The sequence below is a fragment of the Rutidosis leptorrhynchoides genome, chromosome 2, assembly GCF_046630445.1.
Source record: "Rutidosis leptorrhynchoides isolate AG116_Rl617_1_P2 chromosome 2, CSIRO_AGI_Rlap_v1, whole genome shotgun sequence".
NCBI lineage: Eukaryota > Viridiplantae > Streptophyta > Magnoliopsida > Asterales > Asteraceae > Rutidosis > Rutidosis leptorrhynchoides.
The window spans coordinates 339,083,979-339,111,763 of record NC_092334.1 but is presented as its reverse complement, the minus strand read 5'-3'; the positions used below and the strand labels follow the sequence as shown (position 1 = coordinate 339,111,763).

Below are 27,785 nucleotides of genomic sequence, written 5' to 3'. Positions count from 1 at the left end.
TTTTTTACTAAAAACCTTCCTTAACCTAAATTCCTCACTTTAACCACTCCAACCAAAAAAACCCTCCAGACTTCCTCCTAAAACCCCAGCACCACAATTATCCACCTATTTAAAACCACTATCATCGGATCAAAATCAGATTCTCAGTATTTGCAAAACCCCTTCAATTTGATTCTTCTACAGTGTTCCTACAGTTTCTATAGGTATGATTTTGATGTCTAATATTAATCAATTGATTGAGACACATTCAGGGGAAATACAAAAAGAGGACACGGACACAAACTTTAATCAATCGCATAACCAGTCTCACCAAAGTGTGTTAAAAAAAGCATCACTGGTACTCCATCTACTGATTCCTGGTCTTATTGTTCGTTGTTTGTTGTTTGTTGTTTGATTTTCATCTATGCATTTGGTCGTCATTTACGATCGTTGGTTTTGGTGTTTTTACTTAACAGGTAATTTGTCACTTGAATGTGTATTTATGGTTTAATGGGAATTTGATACAAAAGTATCTTGACTGTGGATAATCACGAGATGGAAGCTGAAATAAAAAAATAAATTACAATATTTGAAGCATGTTCTGTAGTTTCTATCACTTTTGCTAAAAGTTACTATTATAAAGGTGGTTATTTTGACTTTAAGTAATCGGAATATGATAATAATGTGTTCATATTATCTTGGATATATAGATATATCGAAGGAATCAGGTATACAACCTATTTTAATAAACCGATTTGAGTTTTAGTCTAACTGCATACGATTGTGTTAGTGGATTATAAATGGGCTTCCTTAATCGATTTTTGATGAGGTTGTCTTTTTACAATTTAAAGTATCAGTTGTATAGTAATTTTTCTATTAATCATATATGGTTTTGATAGACTGCATTTCTTGCAATCCGCTTCTTTCTCCTGCGATTTTTGCGTCTATGATTGTTGCTATATGTCAGTTGCTTTTATTTGCTGCGCGATTTCATCCTTGCTACCGTGCTTTATTTTTCTGTTAGTTGCTGCTGTTGGGTTTCTTCATCCCCTTTTTTGGCTTTTGGAAATAAATTTTGTAAGTTGCTGTTGATTGGATGTCGTTCATTTTTTGCAGATTCGAGGTTCATGAGTTATTGTTGATGTTATGTGTAAGTTTGGCTACATTAAATTCCTTCCATTATCTAAATTCGTTAAGCATAAGAAGTTAAGTTTTATTTTTTTTGCTATCCGGTCTTTACTTTTTTGATTTGCTTTAGTTATCATTATTTTTGGGCATTTTGTTACCGTCTTTTTTTGTTTGCGAATGAACGTACATCATCGTAGTGTGTATATCGTTTGCTTTTGGATTTATAATACGAGAGTTGATAGGTTAATAGCACATTTATTTTTTAATTGAGTCAATGGAATTGCTTTCACATCCTCATCGAGTTGGGTTTATGGGATTTTCGGTCACATTTGAGTCGAAAAGTCAACCGGAAAGGAACAACAAAGGTTGGCCTGAGTGTAATGTGAATGTTGAAGAAGGAAAGTGTGATGCATATACGATGATGAAAAGAGACTAGCTAGATGGTTACAAGATCTAATGGCTCTGTTGAGTTTTATTTTATTGTTCACTGTATTACGCGTGATTATTTTATTTGGTGCTGCTAGGCCTTTTAAAGCTGAGATCACTGTTAAAGTTAGTTAAATTCTCTATAATTTAATAAAGTTGCAAATGGATTTAGTGTTAATAATAGTTTGTTACTCAATAAATTTGAATTGTGTGGATGATTTGACTCATAGATAGTCACAGACAGTATGCCTTTGTTGCGAAGTTTGAGTTCTATTTGAAGATCATCGTGTTATAATGATTAAAGATTGAATCTTTTTTAAATCCATATTATTGAAACGTTTAAGTTTGTTACTTTTTAAGTTGTTGGAATCTTGATTTGAGTCTCAAATTGATTGTTTGATGGTGTGGTTTCAGTTTAGAATAGTATTGTGCACATTGTATAGAATAGTATATTTACATCTGTAAACCTTTGATTTCATCGTTTATGCTCAAATTAATGATATAACTAATATGTATTCATGTAGGATGGCCCAAACAATACCATTTGCTGACCTGAAACCCGGTGACATGAACAAGATCATTGAGGTCAAAGTTTATCGCAAATGGATATCAAAGAATCCTCTAGGTACAACGCCCACTGGATATTGTTGTTGTAACGACCCAACTTCGTTTTACCAAAAACACGACCCCTTTTTTTTAAAACAGTTCATCTGGACGGCGTCCAATTATCTGGACGGCATCCAGTTTCAAAAGTCAGGACAGCGTCCAAAGAATTAGGACGGCGTCCAGTTGTTCTAACTTTAAATGTGACAGAAAACCCCAAACCCACATTATACTGGACGGTGTCCAAGAAGCTTGGACGGCGTCCAACACACCTGATCAGTCCCCTTTCATTTCAAAACATGTTTTAACACTTCAATTCCACACCCGATCGCTTTGTAACATCCAAATCAAGTTTTACATCACAAACGTTAAATAAAAGTGTTTACATCACCATATACGAGTTAAGACTCAATAACCCAACCCAATACCAAGAGCATAATCCCGGGGACTACCAAATCCCCAATCCGCGTCCAAGTATCTGATAGCTACCCCATTGAGCCCAAACGCTCCTAAGCATCTAGTCTAACAACTAGTTAGCTTCAAATTCACAATACCTGTAAAAAGGTAAACAACGAGAGGGTAAGCTAAAGCTTAGTGAGTAGAATAAATATATACATGCATATACAACTTACCTACTCGCATCCACGACATCATATAATGCATATAATCGCATATCATCTCATAACAAAAGCTAGTATCATCAAATCGTACAACTAACAACATCAATAGCATAAATAATCATAATAATAATTAAATGCTAACATCAACAATTATAAACCATGGTTAACCAAGATCACAAGGGAATGACCTCGCGAACAAGTCATCGGTGTTCATAATGACCGTTAGCGCCCAAAATAGCTATGGTATGCTAACCCCTGAGGTGTTCCAAAACGGCTATGGCATCACCCCCCAAGTGTTCCAAAACGGCTATGGCATCACTTGATCACGTGTGAGTAAGAACCGGCTATTCGATTAGCTCCCAAAATGGCTATGGTATGCTAACCCCGAGGTATCCCAAAACGGCTATGGTATTCCCCCAAAGTGTTCCAAAACGGCTATGACATCACTTAATAACGGCTATTACTCACAACCATGCGCACAAAACGGCTTTGTGCACAATTAATACGGGCAAATAAATCATATACATACATACATAGATATTCCACTCACCTCGAAATGCCCGCATAAGTCATGTATGTAAATCGCTTCCAAATGAAATCGAGCAAACCTTTTACCTATAATATGCATATAGATATACAAACAATCAACATACATTCTCTACGAGAGAATTCGACTCCTACACCCTTAACTAAGGGTTTATGCCTACCTCCACAAACCGTCCATTTAGACACCTAAAGTGGACTTCACCAATTACCACTACGGGTGGTAATTCCGACCCATTCGAACAAGTACACACTAACACTTAATGCACTTGATCTTACAAAACCAACTCATAAGTGCAACTCGACCCAAATTGCACTTAATCATTAAAACAAGTAGAGTTCGACCCATAAGCACCATTACTAGTGATTATGTCATAAAATCAGCAATTTAACACCAAAAATCAAGAACACTTGACGCATATCGACACAAAACCCATTTTGACCCAAATTAGGGTTTACACCCAAAATCAAGTCAACACAACACCAAAATCACTAGTACACAAGTGTTCTAAGGCTTAACCAACACATGCAAGACCCAAACTTACAATTTCATCAATCAAAACCCTAAGTCACTAATTTAGGCTTACTTACATGAATCTTACCTAAAACCCCCAAATTTCACAATAGATGGGCTTCGGGTCCTTTGATAGGAAACTATATACAAACATCTCATCATCTCATGTTAATGTTCATGTATATGTTCATGTTATTTTTGTTGTTTACATTTTACATGTTAAACTAATATGTATACGTGTTACGTGTCAATAATACGCAGTTGCACTTGTAATGCAGTGCAATCAACAACCCGGCAGTTGGGAGTGCGGTTACTATGTGCTCACTTGGATGTATTTGGTCGCAAGTGGTCGTATAAATAAAAAAGTTGGTATTTACGAAGTAAGTATTTGGTATTTATGAATTAATAAATTTTTCTGTTTGTATATGTTACATAAAACTTAATTATATATATATATATATATATATATATATATATATATATATATATATATATATATATATATATATATATATATATATATATTGATGACGTAGGGTTTAGCCCAATTAGGGTCTACACAATTAACTTGGGCCCCAAGTCAATTAACCCTAATTCCCATCTATAAATATGGGGCAAAACCTACATCAAGTTCACAATCTCCCAATCGCATACAACTCTTACTCTCTCAATGAAAGCACCACCTCATACGATTATTCGATCACACCGCAACGCCGCCACGGCAAGTCCGCAACGCACACGGTAGTTATCGCCGGATCTTCTCCACGATCGTCTTCACGATCGCAACTCTAGGGTTTTTACCTACGGGACTTGTAGGGTTTTTTCTCCCTTTGCCGTCGATAAGGTCCGACTATCGACCGACGAGCAATTCGTTGGCCCCTTCCGAGATCATCATCACGTGTACGGGTTATTCACGGTAACCGGACCGGAGATCAACGACGTTGACGCCTAAAAAAACCCTTTCGCATTGATGTCCGTGTGTATGTTTTCCCTTGGAAAAAATATGCATGAACATTTGGCGCCCACCGTGGGGCACGATGAAAGGAACTGTCCTAATCCATCCGGATGAAGTCCGTATCGATTATAAACGATTCACAATAGTTGATTACATCGCGAGGTACTTGACCTCTATATGATACATTTTATAAACATTGCATTCGTTTTTGAAAAGACAATATTTCATTACATCGAAAGTTGACGGCATGCATACCATTTCATAATATATCTAACTATAATTGACTTAATAATAATCTTGATGAACTCAATGACTCGAATGCAACGTCTTTTGAAATATGTCATGAATGACTTCAAGTAATATCTCTAAAATGAACAAATGCACAGCGGAAGATTTCTTTCGTACCTGAGAATAAACATGCTTAAAAGTGTCAACCAAAAGGTTGGTGAGTTCATTAGTTTATCATAAAGAATCATTTCATAATTTTAATAGACCACAAGATTTCATACTTCCATTTCTCATAATCATACATCCCATGCATAGAGACAAAAATATCATTAATATGGATTGAACACCTGGTAACCGACATTCACAATATGCATGTAAGAATATCCCCATCATTCCGGGATCCTCCTTCGGACATGATATAAATTTCGAAGTACTAAAGCATCCGGTACTTTGGATGGGGCTTGTTGGGCCCGATAGATCTATCTTTAGAGTTCGCGTCAATTAGGGTTTCTGTTCCCTAATTCTTAGATTACCAGACTATATAAAAAGGGCATATTCGATCAGATAATCCAACCATAGAATGTAGTTTCGATCACTTGTGTCCATTTCGTAAAACATTTATAAAAGCAGCGCATGCATTCTCAGTCCAAAAAATATATATTGCGAAAGCATTTAAAAAAGGATTAATGAAACTCACCTAATGTATTTTGTAGTAAAAATACATATGACGACATTAGACAAACTGAACAATGCAGGGTTGCCCTCGGATTCACGAACCTATATCATTTGTATATATTAATACATATAATTGTACTCGAGATATTCATATATTATTATTGATGATTTAATTATTAGTTATAGGTTAACTTAATAATATATTAATATTTATTATTAACTTTTCATAATAAAATTTCTTATCAATATAAAATATAGTAGTTATTTATTAGAATATTTATATATAACTAATATATCTTTTATTAAAATATTTTAATATTATAAATATGTTATAAATATTATATACATATTAATGTTTATAATACATTTTAATTAATATTATATTAATGTTTTATAATGTATTTTATAATATATTTTATATAAATATAATTATGTAATATATATATATATATATATATATATATATATATATATATATATATATATATATATATATATATATATATATTTATATACATAATATTAACAATATTACGTATAAGTTTATATAATAATAACATATTAAAATTAAAATATAATAATATGTAATGTATTTTGAAATTTTTAGATGTAAATTTTTGATAATAATAATAATAATAATAATAATAATAATAATAATAATAATAATAATAATAATAATAATAATAATAATAATAATAATTATTATTATTATTATTATTATTATTATTATTATTATTATTATTATTATTATTATTATTATTATTATTATACCTAAAAATAAGGGATCACGCGTTTTATTTGTGGATCTCACAGAGAAATCAGATCGAAGAAAGAAGAAACTCAGGGAAAGTATCATCTTCGATCGTTCCATCAATGATGATCATCATCATCAACAGATTAAACAACCAGAAATCGTTGATAAATAGAAGGTCATCGATTTGTCAACATCCTCGTCATCATCGGTCTTTATCATTGCTGATATTCATCATTCTGCTTCAATCTAACAAGAATTCGATTTATTAATCGATGATGTAAGTAATTGGCTCATTAATACTCTTTTAATTCTTTCATCCATTTATATATTCTATACTTTTAAATTAATTGAACACGAGTAGTAATAGTTTGTGCTGTTCAAGGGTTTTGTGATAGTCGATACTAGTTACAGTCCTGCTTGTGGATTTTGATTAATAATTGTAAAAATCAAAAGTAATTTATTCGATTAGTAATTTAAGGGTTTGTGATAATCGATTATAGCTACAGACCTGCTTATGGTTTTGATGGGTTTGAGCTGGGAGTCGATTAAAACAGGAAAAGAAATAGATGCAGTAGCAGCAAGAACAATACGTCTGTCTTTGTGGTGTCGATCGAATGAAAAGAAAGAAGAAGAGCTAGCGAGTATCTATCGTATTTAATCACCATCATTTTTATTTTAATCATAGCAGCACTCATAATCCTGTCTATTTATCTTCTGTTATTTATTGTATTAAAAACAGAAATAGAAGGAAGCTTCAATCAGCGAATTTTCAGTGGGTTTTTCAAATGGGTTTTGTTTTGGGTACATAAGAAGTTGGGGGTATGGGTGTTGCAAGGTGGGTTTTGACTAAAGCAAACAAAAGAGGGGCAAATTGATAGCAGCAGCAATCATGGAGTTTGAGGATGGTTTTTGGGTGGCGGTTTACCACAATAAAGTTATTGTAGCTTCAGTGGTGGTGGATGTAAACCTGCAGCTGGGTGGCAGGCTGTGATGACCTGCAGAAACAGATGAAGCAACTGCAGTTTTATTGTGTTGGTGAGGGTGATCATGGTGATGATTTGGAGATGGTTAAAGGGGAGGTGATGATTGTGAGTTCGGTTCTCAACAGAAAATAGTAAGTAGTAGTAGCAGCTAGTAGTTTATGGTTATGATTGGGTGGTAATTTGGGTGATTAAAATAGAAACATAAAGTTAGAGGTAATGAGTTTTGTAGTGGTGATTGATGGTGGTTTGTGTGGTTTGTTCTTGTACAGACCAAAACAAGTAACGAAAAGAAAAGAACATATATAAATGATAATGGTGGTACACGATGGTAGAAGGTGGTTCGGCGGTAGTGGTGGTGCAAGGTGGTGTAGGTTGTTTTCAAGGTGGGTGCAGGTGGTTGAAAAACAGCATTTAAGATGATGATTAAATGGCTTTTTAAGACAGAAAAGTAGAGGAAGAGTTGGCAAAAGTAATTCATCGGGTACAAAATAAAATAAAAAAAATAGAAAGTGAAAAAGACTGCTAACAACTTTGGATTCAATCATGTAATCAAATCCCTGATTTGTACTGTTAATAGACAGAAAACAAACTTCTTTTTAGTCTGATAACGATTGGAAACAAGTTAGGTTCTTTTCTGTATTACTTATGTATATAATATAATGTATTTATATATATATATATATATATATATATATATATATATATATATAACTTTTTATATATCAATAGCTGGATTCTGTTTATATATCTATTTATATAATTGTAGTTATATATTTGCATTTATGTATATATCTATTTTATTATACTTTGTAATATTAATTAATGATATAAATCTATTACAATTTTTAATAAAAGTAATAATAATAATTATAATAGAAATATAATATTGATAATATTAATAATAATTTTATCAAAGTTGATACTTATAATAATAAGAAATAAAAGAAAATGATAATAGTAATATTGTTGATACTGATAATAATACTAATCATAATCATAATAACAAAAATTAAAGTTTTACTACAAGCTATAATAATAATGATATATAGATTCATTTTTAAATAACAATTTTATTATATTGTTTACTATTTTACAATTAAATCATATATCATTTTATATTTCAAATTGGTATATATAATTATATATTTATATTTATAAAAGTATCTGTTTACAATTGGTTGTTCGTGAATCGTCGAGAATAGTCGAAGGTCAAATGAATTCATGATACAGTTCAAAAATTTTGAGACTCAATATTACAGACTGTGCTTATCGTATCGAAATCATGTAAAGATTAAGTTTAAATTTGGTCGGAAGTTTCCGGGTCGTCACAGTACCTACCCGTTAAATAAATTTCGTCCCGAAATTTGAGTGAGGTGGTCATGACTAACAATAAAAATGTTTTCATGACGAATATGAGTTGATAAATCGAGTTTTATCATCATTGAGTAATATAGATAAAATAATTCGATTATTCGAAGAGTACGAATGAAGCTATCGCCAAAGAGTGAAATTTAGAAATCAAGATTCGTCCTAACTTTTGACGTGGTTACGGTTGAATTAGAAAATAAGGTACGTCTTAGCTTTTGACGTTGTCTTGATTGAATTCCGGAATTCAGGGGATTTAAAGAAAATCTTCGAAATCTAAAAGATTTGATTCTTCGGCGAGTAAGGAAATTAAGATCTCTATAATTAAATACGGTGATCTGCCTCGATTACTCTGTCTGATATTTCCATTATAAATTTACCTTTTCCGTTCCATTTGTTTTCACCACTTCTATACTCAATTCCCAAATTCAAAAGATTTATGAAAATGCTTAACCCTGTTCTGATCCTTGTTCTTATTCTAACTATCGCAATGATCGTTCTTCTTTTCCAATTCCCACCTGAAGAATCTATTTATTTCTATTATGCCCTAGGGATTATTGTATTTATAATCCTTCCGTGTCTTTATATTGCTATACGTACTGATATCCACGGTTTGTAATTTCGGTGTTGTCATTGAGCTTTATATTCTCCCTTATATTTCAAATCTTTATGCTTTTGTTTTCTCTTCCCGACTTCAAGTCAAGCGAATAATGGTCCAGAATTCGTAGATATAGAGTTTCGGATGATTATAATGTTATAAACAGGAAGGAACGTGATAGCACGATTTGATTTTCAAATTTATCAACATCACGGAAGATAGAACCATCAAGAATACATTTTCTTGATTTGTTCAGAAGTTAAGTAGAATGAAAGAGTTATGTAACATGGCACGTGATGACGTTATGATCTGTGAATCATCACTTCCCATTAGAAACTCAACATGACTTACTGTAATATAATCACGTTGATCAAGTGTCATTATATTATACTAATTCATGCATCAGTTTCCCACATTAATTTAATAACATTCATATTTTAAGCTTAAAAGTTTACAGAATATAGAAACTAACAGTTTCTATATGATGTGATACTGATAGCACGCAGAGATTAATGATTTCAAATAAGAATAGTTATAAAAATATCTCCAGAAATATGGAGGATATTTATAATGAAAGATACGATACTATCTCAGAATATCTAAGATCAGAGGATGATAGAAACTATTGTCTACAAGGGTTCAGAGTAAGGATCAAGATATTCACTAAAGGCTTTAACAGACATTGAATCATTTGGATCCTTTGAAGTCAAACTTATTCTTTGTGATTTGTCTATGGCTTTCTTCATAATTCCGCATAATCTGCTTTTCGGTACTAAATTTTCTATTGAATGTTTCCAATATAATGATATACAGGAAGCACGAAGAGGTATATAATTTCGGACGAGAATATTTATGAAAATATCCTCAGAAATACCAAAAATATTGATGATGATCTTTTGGAATTTCTAAGTTCGATGGTTGATGGAGAAAGATTTTCCGCAAGATTTTAACATGACTTCGGAGCAAGATAATCTCTAAAGATTTCAACGGATCCAGAATTACCTGAATCCTTTGAATATAGGGTTTGGTCTTTGTATTTGTCCTTCGTCTCCTTCATTGGTAGCTCAATCTGTTTTTCAATACCCATTTTTCTATCGAGCGTTCCTAACACTCCTTTCTTTATCATCAATCTTTTGGTTGTTTAGACCATCTACCATTTTTCTGTTTCCTCTGCATTTAATGCTATGATATCTAAATCATCGGTTATTAATCCGAGGTGGTTTCAGGAGGATTGTGCTTTTAGATGATTAAACGCTGATGGTAATGTGGTGGAATATAAAAGATTCCCCGGTAATAATAAAAGAACATACATATAAGTCAAGGTGATAATAAGGTTGTTTTGAACGAAAAGTCGAAGTTGATTTGCTGAAGCTGTGACAAAATTTGCTACCTTGAAAAGGGATCGCAAAGTTATTTTTTTTTTTTGCTAATAAATGCCAAAAGGATCTGACGCGGCTACGTGTTAAACTTTTACTCAGTTGCCGAGAGTTTCTCAGGTGCATAACTTATGCACAAATCTTTCCTTCCGTAGATGAAGTGTGGTTGATTCATCCTATCGATTGAGGTGTTTTCAAGAATCATGAAAGGTTTGAACGCAGATTGTAATCGTCAAGATACAAATGAGGTTTAAGATGAAATCAAGTGGCAACTTGAAGAAATGTTTAGTTTCATATGTTATATTCAATATTTTAATTCATTTTAATTCATTTTAATTGTCCAATGTTATTAGTCCACAGTCGATAGTCTACAGTTGACAGTCCAATAATTCATATATAATTTAAGATATAATATTCGAATTAATTAATACGTATCGTGACCCAATATTTAAAGTGCATAAAATGAATAACAGAAATTAAATGATGATAAATAAAGTGCGTAAAGTAAATACAGAAAATTAAATGACAATGAATAAAATTGGGAGGATGTAAATTGCGATAATTAAATTGCGATAAATAAAATGTAATCAGTTAGCTAGAAATAATTAGCTAGGAACAGTTAGCGTGTATTCTTAACAAAATTCCTCATAGTTAAATTGTTTGTTTCTAACAAATTTTATTTTGTACAATGTTTTCTTCATTATGCCACTTGTTGGATTATGATAAATCAAAATCCGAATATGAAATTGGATGAATATGGTTATTCTGTGGTGAACGGATTTGTATATCGGTGGATGTAAGTAGGATAGTATATGACTGTTGAAACAGATTCGAAGAACGTACAATGTAATTTATTAATGTGAAATTTAAATATTCCTCGGGTATTACCTACCCGTTAAAATATTTTCACCATTAATAGTTTGTACAAGAGAATTTTTAATTACAATCTTTATGAAAACATATATACATATATATTTTCTTCAGATGTATTCATGGATTTAATGAGTTAATATGATATTAAACTCATTTGCTTTTCGGTTGGAATTAGAATAAATAATCTTTAAAACTTTAGAGATTACATATTCGCCATGTCGAACGAAGATAAATGAGGTAGAACGATACGTAGAACGAAGATCATACTCAAAGTACAGATGATGATATTGAAGCATGGATTGTTGATGGTACGGGTGCTGTTATTGATGGTACTGTGGGTGCCGGTGATGTTGCTGAAGCTGGTACATTTTGCACCATATTCTCCGAATTGATTATTCAAGCGCGAAGTTCGTTGACTTATTACTCCAGGATGATTGTCGGTCGGAACGAGCGGATGAATAAGGTTCAGAATTGTGGATAGAATATAATCTTGTTGAGTTATCCTGGAAATGAGACTGAAAATGGTGTTTCGAACAGGTTCGCCGGTAAACGCTTCAGGTTCATTGTCAAGAGGTGAATTCGGTTGGTGGAAGGGATTACCTTCTGCGCGTTTCCATTAATTAAGTCGACTAAGAACCCATCAGATGAATTGATAATGGCTGATTGGTTGATTCATGCCGATGACGCTGTTTTCGGAGCTTAGGTGAACATCTATGTCGGAATAGCTGTCGGAATCCGAGGGATTCGAACTGGTTGAGGGATTCATCTCGTACGATCAGATGAAGGATTTTCGATAAGAAATAGATTATAGGATGTAGATTAGTACCCTGCAATAAATAATTTACATATGCATATATAATACTAAAATCCGATAAGTTACAGAGGAATCTATGGAACTGTCAGGCAAAGTTTACGGTAATAGATACGCTAAGATATGAATCAGTAGATATGATAAGATACGAATTTCGTCTATACACTAATCATGCACTCAATGCAATAAGATGTGTCTAGACTAAGGATGGTAAGCAAGTGATTCTCTAAGAATGATAAGCAAGTAATTTTCAACACGAAATGATAAGCAAAACTTTTGACATGCAGACACGGTCGAAGTCCAGACTCACTAATGCATCCTAACGACTATCAGTTAGACACACTAATGCGAGACCCGGTTCGCTAAGACCACCGCTCTGATACCAACTGAAAGGACCCGTCCTAATCCATCCGGATGAAGTCCGTATCGATTATAAACGATTCACAATAGTTGATTACATCGCGGGGTACTTGACCTCTATATGATACATTTTACAAACATTGCATTCGTTTTTGAAAAGACAATATTTCATTACATCGAAAGTTGACGGCATGCATACCATTTCATAATATATCTAACTATAATTGACTTAATAATAATCTTGATGAACTCAATGACTCGAATGCAACGTCTTTTGAAATATGTCATGAATGACTTCAAGTAATATCTCTAAAATGAACAAATGCACAGCGGAAGATTTCTTTCGTACCTGAGAATAAACATGCTTAAAAGTGTCAACCAAAAGGTTGGTGAGTTCATTAGTTTATCATAAAGAATCATTTCATAATTTTATTAGACCACAAGATTTCATACTTCCATTTCTCATAATCATACGTCCCATGCATAGAGACAAAAATATCATTAATATGGATTGAACACCTAGTAACCGACATTCACAATATGCATATAAGAATATCCCCATCATTCCGGGATCCTCCTTCGGACATGATATAAATTTCGAAGTACTAAAGCATCCGGTACTTTGGATGGGGCTTGTTGGGCCCGATAGATCTATCTTTAGAGTTCGCGTCAATTAGGGTTTCTGTTCCCTAATTCTTAGATTACCAGACTATATAAAAAGGGCATATTCGATCAGATAATCCAACCATAGAATGTAGTTTCGATCACTTGTGTCCATTTCGTAAAACATTTATAAAAGCAGCGCATGCATTCTCAGTCCCAAAAATATATATTGCGAAAGCATTTAAAAAAGGATTAATGAAACTCACCTAATGTATTTTGTAGTAAAAATACATATGACGACATTAGACAAACTGAACAATGCAGGGTTGCCCTCGGATTCACGAACCTATATCATTTGTATATATTAATACATATAATTGTAATCGAGATATTCGTATATTATTATTGATGATTTAATTATTAGTTATAGGTTAAATTAATAATATATTAATATTTATTATTAACTTTTCATAATAAAATTTCTTATTAATATAAAATATAGTAGTTATTTATTAGAATATTTATATATAACTAATATATCTTTTATTAAAATATTTTAATATTATAAATATGTTATAAATATTATATACATATTAATGTTTATAATACATTTTAATTAATATTATATTTATGTTTTATAATGTATTTTATAATATATTTTATATAAATATAATTATGTAATATATATATATATATATATATATATATATATATATATATATTTATATATTTATATACATAATATTAACAATATTACGTATAAGTTTATATAATAATAACATATTAAAATTAAAATATAATAATATGTAATGTATTTTGAAATTTTTAGATGTAAATTTTTAATAATAATAATAATAATAATAATAATAATAATAATTATTATTATTATTATTATTATTATTATTATTATTATTATTATTATTATTATTATTATTATTATTATACCTAAAAATAAGGGATCACGCGTTTTATTTGTGGATCTCACAGAGAAATCAGATTGAAGAAAGAAGAAACTCAGGGAAAGTATCATCTTCGATCGTTCCATCAATGATCATCATCATCATCAACAGATTAAACAACCAGAAATCGTTGATAAATAGAAGGTCATCGATTTGTCAACATCCTCGTCATCATCGGTCTTTATCATCGCTGATATTCATCATTCTGCTTCAATCTAACAAGAATTCGATTTATTAATCGATGATGTAAGTAATTGGCTCATTAATACTCTTTTAATTCTTTCATCCATTTATATATTCTATACTTTTAAATTAATTGAACACGAGTAGTAATAGTTTGTGCTGTTCAAGGGTTTTGTGATAGTCGATACTAGTTACAGTCCTGCTTGTGGATTTTGATTAATAATTGTAAAAATCAAAAGTAATTTATTCGATTAGTAATTTAAGGGTTTGTGATAATCGATTATAGCTACTGACCTGCTTATGGTTTTGATGGGTTTGAGCTGGGAGTCGATTAAAACAGGAAAAGAAATAGATGCAGTAGCAGCAAGAACAATACGTCTGTCTTTGTGGTGTCGATCGAATGAAAAGAAAGAAGAAGAGCTAGCGAGTATCTATCGTATTTAATCACCATCATTTTTATTTTAATCATAGCAGCACTCATAATCCTGTCTATTTATCTTCTATTATTTATTGTATTAAAAACAGAAATAGAAGGAAGCTTCAATCAGCGAATTTTCAGTGGGTTTTTCAAATGGGTTTTGTTTTGGGTACATAAGAAGTTGGGGGTATGGGTGTTGCAAGGTGGGTTTTGACTAAAGCAAACAAAAGAGGGGCAAATTGATAGCAGCAGCAATCATGGAGTTTGAGGATGGTTTTTGGGTGGCGGTTTACCACAATAAAGTTATTGTAGCTTCAGTGGTGGTGGATGTAAACCTGCAGCTGGGTGGCAGGCTGTGATGACCTGCAGAAACAGATGAAGCAACTGCAGTTTTATTGTGTTGGTGAGGGTGATCATGGTGATGATTTGGAGATGGTTAAAGGGGAGGTGATGATTGTGAGTTCGGTTCTCAACAGAAAATAGTAAGTAGTAGTAGCAGCTAGTAGTTTATGGTTATGATTGGGTGGTAATTTGGGTGATTAAAATAGAAACGTAAAGTTAGAGGTAATGAGTTTTGTAGTGGTGATTGATGGTGGTTTGTGTGGTTTGTTCTTGTACAGACCAAAACAAGTAACGAAAAGAAAAGAACATATATAAATGATAATGGTGGTACACGATGGTAGAAGGTGGTTCGGCGGTAGTGGTGGTGCAAGGTGGTGTAGGTTGTTTTCAAGGTGGGTGCAGGTGGTTGAAAAACAGCATTTAAGATGATGATTAAATGGCTTTTTAAGACAGAAAAGTAGAGGAAGAGTTGGCAAAAGTAATTCATCGGGTACAAAATAAAATAAAAAAAATAGAAAGTGAAAAAGACTGCTAACAACTTTGGATTCAATCATGTAATCAAATCCCTGATTTGTACTGTTAATAGACAGAAAACAAACTTCTTTTTAGTCTGATAACGATTGGAAACAAGTTAGGTTCTTTTCTGTATTACTTATGTATATAATATAATGTATTTATATATATATATATATATATATATATATATATATATATATATATATATATATATATATATATATATATATATATATATACCTTTTTATATATCAATAGCTGGATTCTGTTTATATATCTATTTATATAATTGTAGTTATATATTTGCATTTATGTATATATCTATTTTATTATACTTTGTAATATTAATTAATGATATAAATCTATTACAATTTTTAATAAAAGTAATAATAATAATAATTATAATAGAAATATAATATTGATAATATTAATAATAATTTTATCAAAATTGATACTAATAATAATAAGAAATAAAAGAAAATGATAATAGTAATATTGTTGATACTGATAATAATACTAATCATAATCATAATAACAAAAATTAAAGTTTTACTACAAGCTATAATAATAATGATATATAGATTCATTTTTAAATAACAATTTTATTATATTGTTTACTATTTTACAATTAAATCATATATCATTTTATATTTCAAATTGGTATATATAATTATATATTTATATTTATAAAAGTATTTGTTTACAATTGGTTGTTCGTGAATCGTCGAGAATAGTCGAAGGTCAAATGAATTCATGATACAGTTCAAAAATTTTGAGACTCAATATTACAGACTGTGCTTATCGTATCGAAATCATGTAAAGATTAAGTTTAAATTTGGTCGGAAGTTTCCGGGTCGTCACACACGATGCATTATGTCTCTGGTTTCTACCGTCTATCGTTCGGTTTGAGAAGGTTTGTCTTTTCTTATTGAGCTTTTAATTCGTTATATGCGGTTTAAGTACATGAATATTTAGCGCAGATGTTCGTGCGCTTGCGCAACTGTCCACGCGCTTTTATCCAGGTTACGCACACTTTGCGCACAGTTGTCCGTGACTTTAGACGCAATTTTCATGCGATTTTACGCATGGTAGTTCACGCGGTTTCCCTGCGCACTCTGCATGCGGTTCTTTGCGCATCTGTTCGCGGGTTTACGCACAGTTGTTTGCGCAGGCTCATGTGAACTTATTTTTCGCAGCATAATGAGAAGTTCGATACGATACTTGACAAAAATATCATACCAAACTTGGGGGACTTGATGACGTAGGGTTTAGCCCAATTAGGGTCTACACAATTAACTTGGGCCCCAAGTCAATTAACCATAATTCTCATCTATAAATATGGGGCAAAACCTACATCAAGTTTACAATCTCCCAATTTCATACAACTCTTACTCTCTCAATGAAAGCACCACCTCATACGATCATTCGATCACACCGCAACGCCGCCACCGCAAGTCCGCAACGCACACGGCAGTTATCACCGGATCTTCTCCACGATCGTCTTCACGATCGCAACTCTAGGGTTTTTACCTACGGGTCTTGTAGGGTTTTTTCTCCCTTTGTCGTCGATAAGGTCCGACTATCGACCGACGGGCAATTCGTTGGCCACCCTCCCGAGATCATCATCTCGGGTACGGGTTATTCACGGTAACCGAACCTAAGATCAACGACGTTCACGCCTAAAAAAACCCTTTCGCATTGATGTCCGTGTGTATGTTTTCCCTGGGAAAAAATATGCATGAACATATATATATATATATATATATATATATATATATATATATATATATATATATATATATATATATATATATATATAAATGTATTCAAATGAGAACATTCTTATATTTTTATATTTTGTGAGAACACATCTTGACCACACATCTAAATTATATAATTTAAATTTAGTTTTAATAATTTAAATAAAATTATAATTATAAACGTGTAATCAGGGGTGTATTAGGGCCACTTTGTACTTGAAAATGTATCCATCGGTTACTAACTTATCCTATTTTTTAGCATGAGCATCTTCAACTACTCAATCTGAAAATTCACCATACACGATTTAACCAGCTATTCTATTTTACAGTTGCATCCTATTCTTATTTTGCACCATCATTCCATTACTACATTTACAGTAAACTCCATTTTAGAATATATATATATACATAAAAACATTGATGTTCTTAATATCAAAAGCATAAAAACATCGGTGATTTATGCAACAAAGCATCCTGATTAAATTGATGCATCATTCTTAATTTTAAGGCATCCTTTAATACACTTTCAGATTTTCTTAATCTTATTGCTTTTGTTAAACACATTCAGTTTAAGTTATTTTGTCAAACACAACAAATTATGGTCAATGCATCCCCTTACTAAAGCAACACATCTATTAAATATGACTTTGCATCCTAACTAGACGTATGTGCTAAATAACGTTGTTAGGTTTTAACATTGGTGATTGATGGATCCTAATTGATTTATACGTACGTGATAAATAACGAAAGTGAAAGAGTTCTTTACAGGGGATAAAGTAACAGAAGTTTAAATATTTACAGAAGTTTTTAAAATTTTCAAATTGATGTAATTTTACATGGATACCCTTTTTAAGTATGAATTATATTTATTTGATTTTTTCTTGATCAAGTGCATCCTACGGTCCCAATCTGCTCTCACCCTTAGATATAAATGAGAACATTCTCATGGGATTAACACCCATATATATTCTCATGGGATTTAACCAGCTATTCTATTTTATAGTTGCATCCTATTCTTATTTTGCACCATCATTCCATTACTACATTTACAGTAAACTCCATTTTAGAATATATATATATATACATAAAAACATTGATGTTCTTAATATCAAAAGCATAAAAACATCGGTGATTTATGCAACAAAGCATCCTGATTAAATTGATGCATCATTCTTAATTTTAAGGCATCCTTTAATACACTTTTAGATTTTCTTAATCTTATTGCTTTTGTTAAACACATTCAGTTTAAGTTATTTTGTCAAACACAACAAATTATGGTCAATGCATCCCCTTACTAAAGCAACACATCTATTAAATATGACTTTGCATCCTAACTAGACGTATGTGCTAAATAACGTTGTTAGGTTTTAACATTGGTGATTGATGGATCCTAATTGATTTATACGTACGTGATAAATAACGAAAGTGAAAGAGTTCTTTACAGGGGATAAAGTAACAGAAGTTTAAATATTTACAGAAGTTTTTAAAATTTTAAAATTGATGTAATTTTACATGGATACCCTTTTTAAGTATGAATTATATTTATTTGATTTTTTCTTGATCAAGTGCATCCTACGGTCCCAATCTGCTCTCACCCTTAGATATAAATGAGAACATTCTCATGGGATTACCACCCATATATATATATATATATATATATATATATATATATATATATATATATATAAAATTTAAATCTACAACTTTCATGGGATAAACGTTGCTTATCTAACATTGATGTAGACGATATTATTGAAAGATGACATTTGTGGAGTCCGTTTTGATCTGAACAAGGTATGTATTAATTATTGTACAACTATAACTGATTATCACACCCTTGAACTGTTAATCTTGTTGATCAAGAGTTTCGTACATTTCTATATTCATGAAATGTCTTTGATCTTTTTCTTAAAATGAAACATGAACATGAATTGTTGCACTGATCATCAATCACAGATTATCAAACTGTAGCAGATTAACCCATTTTTGTAAAACTTGTTGCACTGATCATCAATCATTTTAGCATATCAATTTTGCATTAATTGCTGTAAAATGTGGATGTTCTTGTAGGTATATAGCAGAATGAAAAACTTTGTGAAGTAAAGACCGACTGCATTTTGGATGGGTGTGATATATGGGTGCGCAAACACCTTAGGTTTTTAGGTTTAGGTTTAAAGTATACAGTTTATGAATTATATAGTTGGGTTTTGTATTACATTTTCTTTTATTGATTTTTAATTTGGGTGATCTGTATAATATTTATTCATTTTATTATCATTTAATCATTTTATTTACTAGCTCAAGCATTTTAGACATTTTAATTAGCAGCAGCATCTAGCTTTAAACTCGTCTACTTGCTAACACATTTAATTGCAAGTCTGTTATATTTGACGTGTAATTTGAACTGGTAGTTAATATTGGCGGCTATTTCAAAATTGAAATATTTAATATTAAAATCTGAAATTTTAAAATATTTGAGAAATTTTTGGCGGGTACAAGTTATTACGTGACACGACTAATTATGTTTTCAAATTGCCCTAGAACACGTCTAATTTTACTTGGAAAACGTCTAAGTTTACTAACGGAACACGTCCAAATGGGTTTAGACCACGTATAATTTAAGTAATGGAACACGTCTAAATGAGCTAACAGACCACGTCTAATTGAAACCCGTTTAACAACTGCTGAACACGTCTAATTGTCAAAAGTGGACACGTCTAGTTGAGTTTATTAGACCGGTGCAAATTGCACTAATTGGCATTATCAATTAGTGTTGTGACATTTTGACGTGTTGAATAACACGTTTAAATGGGCTTTTCCACACGTCTAAATGCGCCGATCTTAGTAGTGAATCACATATAAGTCATAAGAGTAAATAAATAACTCGTAAAGAGTCAACTTTATCGAAAATAAATTAAGACCAACGTGGTCTAATGCTCTAATTTTGAATATTTAATTTGACTCATGACTTGTAAGAGTTTAAAAATTAAGTTTACTAGAAAGCAAAGTCCGTGTGTTACACGGATTGTTTAAAATCTCAAATTTTAAAAATTTATGTTTAACAGTTGATTCCATTGTACATCTAATGCGTTGCATGACTTGTTTCAAATTTTACTATTTTGAAATTCGTGTTCAGAATGGTTAAAGTCATGGCGGGAGTTGATTTAAAACACAATAACCGCGAAGTAAGAGTTGATGTTGATCCCATTATGCATGTAAATACATGTAAATATATAGTTCATGTTTATTTAAATAATGATTATATATATATATATATATATATATATATATATATATATATATATATATATATACACACACACACACACACACACACACACGTATATGTATAATTATTATTTAAATAAACATGAACTATATATTTACATGTATAAGACCTGTTACACATATAATAATTATAGTTATATAAATCATAATTAAAAGAAGATAATAATAAATATAATAATAAGTACTATTAATAATAATCGTAATCATATTCATACTTATAATTATAAACTATAATCATAATAATAATCATATCTTAATTATTAATCATATAAATTATACAAATATATAATACGTAGTATAATAATCATAATATCATAATATTCATTATTTAAATAAACATGATCTATATATTTACATGTATAAAACCTGTTTCACCTATAATAATCAGAGTTATATAAGTTATAAATAAAATGAAATAATAATAATATAATAATAACTACTATTAATCATAATCGTAATCATATTCATATTTATAATTATGAACTATAATCATAATAATAATCATAATTTTAATTATTAATCATATAAATTCTACAAATATACAATATAATAATCATAATATTATAATATTAAAATTAAAAAGGGAATTTTCAGACGAATCGATACAACATAGAGACAATCACGTTTCTTGTTGACTTGTCCAGGCTTTACAATACTTTGAAATTGGTGTTTCATTGATAGCTACAATATATATATATATATATATATATATATATATATATATATATATATATATATATATATATATATATATATATATATATATATATATATATATATATATATATATATATATATATATATATATATATATATATATATTAGTTTTGATACTATATGTATATATATAGATATTGTATTCGGATATATATATATATATATATATATATATATATATATATATATATATATATATATATACACACTATAGCTACAATAATAATCTATATATCATTTCTTCTTCTTTTCATCTTAAAAAAATCAAAAATACAACATTGATAATATAATGTGCTCTTTTGTATGATTAATATGTGAAAATAGAATGAAGATGAAGATGATTGATATGAAAAATGAAATGGAGATGAGATATTTATAGACTACAAAGAAGAATAACTAATTTTAATTAGATGATGAAAAGTTTATCTATTTATGAATCATAATTATTTAAATATAATTTATGACATTTTTATTTAATACACTTATTATTAATTTTTTTAACTTTTTTACCATTATGATTTTTCTTACTTTTTTACCCGTCTAATAAATGAGTTAGATAATTTTTATTGATTTAATAAGCATATTTATGACTCTGAAAGTCTATATATATATATATATATATATATATATATATATATATATATATATATATAGGGGCAGGATTAATGGGGAAGTAACCAATCGGGGGGAAACGGGGGAAGAAAAAAAAAAATTCGTTTTTTTGGAATTTTTTTTTCCGGCATCAAGATCACACGAAAATATGAACATTTAGAAGAGACACTTCGTGATGAATGTCATTATTTAGGCGGGAAAACGATCGACAAAAATAACATTCAAGATAATATTGTTCGTGAAGAATATGAACGTCTTTTATTCATATTTTGTGAAGTAAAATTTAGCTCGATTTAGAGTTTAGGGTTTAGGGTTTGGTGTTTTGGGTTTATTCCATAAACCCAAAACACCAAACCCTAAACCCTAAACCCTAAACCCTAAACTCTAAACCGTTCGTGTTAAAAACTCAATCTAAACCCTAAATCTAAACCCTAAACCCTAAATTTCTAAACCCTAATATCTAAACCCTATAAACCCTAATATCTAAACCCTAATATCTAAACCTCAATAGCTAAAACCTCAACATATGCTCGAAAAATACGATAATTGTTATATATTACTTCTTCGATCGTTTTCCCGCCAAAATAAAAACATTTATCACAAAGTGTCTCTACTAAATGTTCATATTTTCATCCCATCTATAATGTTCGTGAACAAAGTTTTTTCAAAAAACGAAGAAAAAAAAAAGTTTTTGCTTCCTCCCGCTTCCCCCCGAATGGTTACTTCTCTCTTGATCCTACCCCTATATATATATATATATATATATATATATATATATATATATATATATATATATATTAAGTTTATTTCAAGTTCACCTCCCCTCCATTACTAATGATTTGTGCGAGCCTGTCTATAACATACAATACCATACTAGTTCTCCATTATCTATTTTAATTTATTTTAAAGAGAACCATTAGATTAACTCTCATCTTTAAATAACAACCATTAATTTTCTTGATGACTCAACAATTGTTTATCTGCTCTCCTAATCTAGTGTTTCTTGACAAAAATATCCTCAAAAACCCATGCCTAACTAAAACACGGGGTAATTCGATACTCCGCATTATTCACAATCACAAACAGCAATTAAATTCAACATCAAACCATCAACCCTTCTTCCATTAAAAAATAAAAAAATCAAATCAGGGTTGAATATACGAAGCAGATGCAGATTAAAAATCAATCCGTGAAGAACAAATTGCGATATACAAATGTTATAGGGATTCTTCAGTTTAGTTTCTGATAGTTAAAAATTACCAGAAATCACTAATAATTCATCATCGATTGAATCAAGTTAGGGTTCGCAAACGGCAAATGCAAAACCATATTCATAGATGTATTGATAAAGACATGGCGAAATACATTTGGATGGAATATTTCAATTTCTGATCATCCAGAACAATCTCGATGCTGCAATATGTAAGTCACGCTATATAATTAGGTTATTCTTGTGAATATTATACTCTTCGGTAAATACAAACCATATTCTTGATGATTTCAATAATTGTAAACTTTGATTGAAAGTAAAGTTCAATGTATAGGTCTTATTGCTCGAGACTTTTTGTGCATGACTTACACGAGTTTACTGATTTGGACCAATCAGGTGAAAGAGTGTGTATATATTTTTGTTATTTATTAATTTTTCATACCCACCTTCCAATCAAATTTTACCACATCACTCACTCGATATTTGACACAAAAATTTGATATTTTGAACAGGGACAGAGCTTGAACCATTTAGTTGAGGGGGCCAAAAATTTTCCTAAGTTAAATATGTTTCGAATGCATATAAAAAATAAACTTGCACAAAGTTCTTTTAAACAAATACTTAACTAAACGAACAACAAACTATTACATAATATATATTATGTATTACAAACTTACTACTAATAATAAAACCAATTAAAGTGTATTATCTATCGGTCTATTTGAAACATTTGAGTTTATAACAAGTCACCTTTTCTATATATAAAAATTTACATATGATAACAAGAACACTTGCAATTTATCATTAATAATAATAAAAATTCATATCTGAATCTTAATATATTACTCTAAATAAGATTAAGATTAAGATTGTACTGTTATTTTTTTTCCTTTTGTTAATATGAATGTTTTAATGAACATATGACTACAATTTTATGACAAACATATACACTATAATTGTAAGTCAAAAATATACGCTACTTATAAATTGTAAGTCAAACATATACGGAGTTCCTTTATTTTAGAGGGGCTGAAAGGGTAACTATTAATTATTTGTTACTTATTGGAGTTAATGCGCTACTTATTACTACCTCCGTCCCATCTTAAGTATCCCCTGTTGAGTTTTCAAAGTTTTTCTTTGTCAACTTTAACCGTAAATATCTTTATTTGTGTTATATAATATGTGATGAAAATTATATGGAATGAAAACACATTTAAAACTCAAATTATTCATATAATTTCCATCAAATATTATATAGCACAAATAAAAATATTTATGGTCAAAGTTGACAAAAAATGACTTTGAAAAGTCAACAGTGGACACTTAAGATGGGACGGAGGGAGTACTATAATTATAAGTCAAACACTTGGGGTGGCCACAGCCCCCTGCTGCCCCAAAAATTCTCCATCATTGATTTTGGGTTAACGAGAGTCAAATACAGTCAGAGCCAAAAATCCATTTTTTTTTACCAAAAAGTGCACAATTCGACTCTGACATCACAGTCAGGGTTAGGAATAGTCTAAGAACTGTCTTTGGAATTTGTATATGTGTAATATTTTATGGATTTGTTGTTTTACGTAATCTGTTTAAAGATCTTATTATTTATGGTGTTTTTGTTACATGTTTTAGAGTTCAAAAAGTGGAAATTTTTTTATATATTTATGTCTTTAAGTTGTTTGTTGAAATGTCTATTTACGATTCCCTTGATTGTTCTAGGACGAAAAATGTAAATTTCATCTTTGATGATGAGTTTCTTTTCATAGAAAAACCTTTGATGATGAGTTGGAGCGTTTGAAGTCGTCAATGTATGTATATATATATGCAATAGATGATTTTGTTACATGATGATTATGATGGTCTGATAATGTGAGAGTTGAGATAAAATTCTAAATTGGGAAACTGATAAACCATGACCTGGTACTTTTTTGTGATGATGTTCTGATTCACACTTTTTGTCTTAGAAACTTTGAACTGCAATTGATGATTCAGTAACCCTAAAAAAATCAGCTGATTAGTTGAATTCGTTGATGGAAATGTGAACAATGGGTTTGGTTGCAAGTTTGTTTTTCTTCATAAAGTTTTGGTTTTCTATGAATCTTTTGGTCATTATATGAAGTTGATGCACATTTATCCAACTTAACCCAAAGGTGAAGCAATGAAGCGTTTTGTATTAAGCAGCAAGTAAGTTATTTTTATTTTCTTATGATCTTTGTTGGAACGTCTTTATCATTATATTATACTCAATAAGTCTGTGGAAGGACAATTTTATATTTTTAGTAACACTACTCCGCTTTGCTTGTGACAATCCTAGACTTCTGTTATAAGTAAAAATTTTCTGATACATGTTTGTTGGCAGAATAAAAAAAAAAAACCCGGAAATTAAATCAGAAAAGAAGCATTGAACCAAAAAAGAACCCACTAGACCCAATAATGTAGCGTTGTGATGCTTGTTTGTTGATTGACTTTGTTTCATTAACCGTGTATGGAGATTACATCACAACACAGTTGTCATATCTTTTATCAAAGTGATATGGGTTGTTGATTTATTTGACACACTAGAACATCTACTTCAGTTTGAATCAAAATTGTGACCTTTAAGTATTCTAATTTCAAGTTTTACTTTATATTACTTGAATTACTTATATATGCATCTGAACATAGAAAACATAAAGAATTCTTAATGGGTTCTTTATAATTCAAGTTCTTGCCATATTTTGTATATAACTTGAGTTGCTTTTCATATTCATATCTTCTTGTTTATAATAATATATTATTATAAAGAATTCTTAATGAGTTGTTTATTATAAAGTAAAGTTTACGAAACCTATACTCTTTGTTACTGCTACTAAGGTATATTGAAATATCAATAGATGTGACATGACCTATTTGAAGTTTAACATAATCGAAATTTAGAGAACCATTTGTGGAGATCACGATTTCATTTCGGCTCAGTAATTGGAGTGCTCAGTAATTGGATTGTTGCTGATGCTGCCGATTGCATGAACGAATGTAACATACACAATACCTACAGTTAACATGCTAATTTAACTACCATAGAATATAAAGGTAACATTTATTCATTCTTTGTCAAATTACGTTATCATACTACATAATATGAAGTTAATATTTATTCACTGTTATTTACGTGATTGCAGCCGTACGTGTGACAAAAAGGGGCTCCAGATGATGAGGTTCATTGTCTACTGCCCCCTAACTACGCTGTTGGGTCTGTGGTTCCTAGAACTATGTCTCAAAGGAAAATTGCAAGGCGCATTTATCTAGAAGATGATAACCTCTTCTGACAGTTGACAGTTGCCTCATGGCGATTTCTCTCATGTTATTTCCGAAGTTGTTTCTTTCAGTAGTTTTGGGGATACAGATCTCTCCTTCATAGAAACTTCTCAAATGGCTATGTCAAATGACTCCACATCAGGTTGGAGTCAAGCTTGTGAAACTTTTTAATGAATTATTAGTTGATCGTGTTAGTTTGGATAGGAAGTTTCTGCAGGACCGTATAAAGGGCGATTAGGAAGAGAAGTTGAGTTAGGAAGAGAAGTTGAGAGTACATCAAGACCGGATGATATTGTTTCTATAATGACAGTGCTTGATTTTGGTAGTAAAGCATAAAACCTGGTAATTTATGATTGAGTTTACCATATTCTGTAATTATTATCTTGATTTTGCTTGCATGCACTGTACCACTAAACAAGAACAAAAAAGGTTTACGTTCTACGGTATTTTTAGTTATCTGATCCTTTGAAATATTTCAATCGATATTCTTGACATTGAGTATATTTTAGTTCATACACTTTTGTAAATCTGAGAACTATAATTTATGTTAGTTCATTACTAAAATTAATATTAATATTCTTTTTGTATTATTATCGTTATTTTTACTATTGCACTACATTGTGTTGCCTTTCACTTTTTTTCACCATGCATACAAGTGTTCCATGATTTTGTTCGACTTGTGATTTAATTTGACTGTCAAAATAGGTTTTTTATTCGCTTATTCTAAAAACCCGCGATAGTTTTTTATTCGCTTATTTTAAAAACCCGTGAAATCACGGGTTATAAACTAGTAAAAAATTAAAAGAATGTGATTTTTTCATATATTCTAAACATAATTTTGATTTACAGATAGATAAAAATTAATAATAACAATAATCATATTTACAAAATAGTCTACTCATAAAATCATGTATGCACTATTTCCGTCACCTGTTCAGAAAACAGTACCCGATTAAAACTTGAGTGCAAAAGTGCGGGGGAATGTTTGGGAATTGGTAGTTCGATCTCCATTCTGATTATTAGCGATGAGATCGGTTTCGGAACCGTACCGAACTGTACTGGAACCGGTTAGTACCGGTACCGAAATTGAATAAA

At 30.5% G+C, this 27,785-nt stretch overlaps 2 long non-coding RNA genes across 3 annotated transcripts; both read left to right on the top strand.

Annotated features, from left to right (window-relative positions):
* The first annotated feature begins 372 nt into the window (after window positions 1-372).
* LOC139891923 (uncharacterized) lies at window positions 373-7,054 on the top strand. The gene is made up of 6 exons (XR_011773911.1): window positions 373-455; window positions 1,096-1,129; window positions 2,058-2,158; window positions 4,092-4,193; window positions 6,485-6,702; window positions 6,926-7,054. It is a non-coding gene; the product is annotated as an uncharacterized lncRNA (long non-coding RNA).
* A 16,178-nt stretch (window positions 7,055-23,232) lies between these two features.
* LOC139891922 (uncharacterized) lies at window positions 23,233-27,196 on the top strand. 2 transcript variants are annotated; one of them, XR_011773910.1, is made up of 5 exons: window positions 23,233-23,611; window positions 23,734-23,795; window positions 23,912-25,580; window positions 26,313-26,465; window positions 26,555-27,196. It is a non-coding gene; the product is annotated as an uncharacterized lncRNA (long non-coding RNA). The 2 variants fall into 2 exon arrangements; XR_011773909.1 differs by having other exon boundaries at window positions 26,270-26,465.
* Window positions 27,197-27,785: the final 589 nt, after the last annotated feature.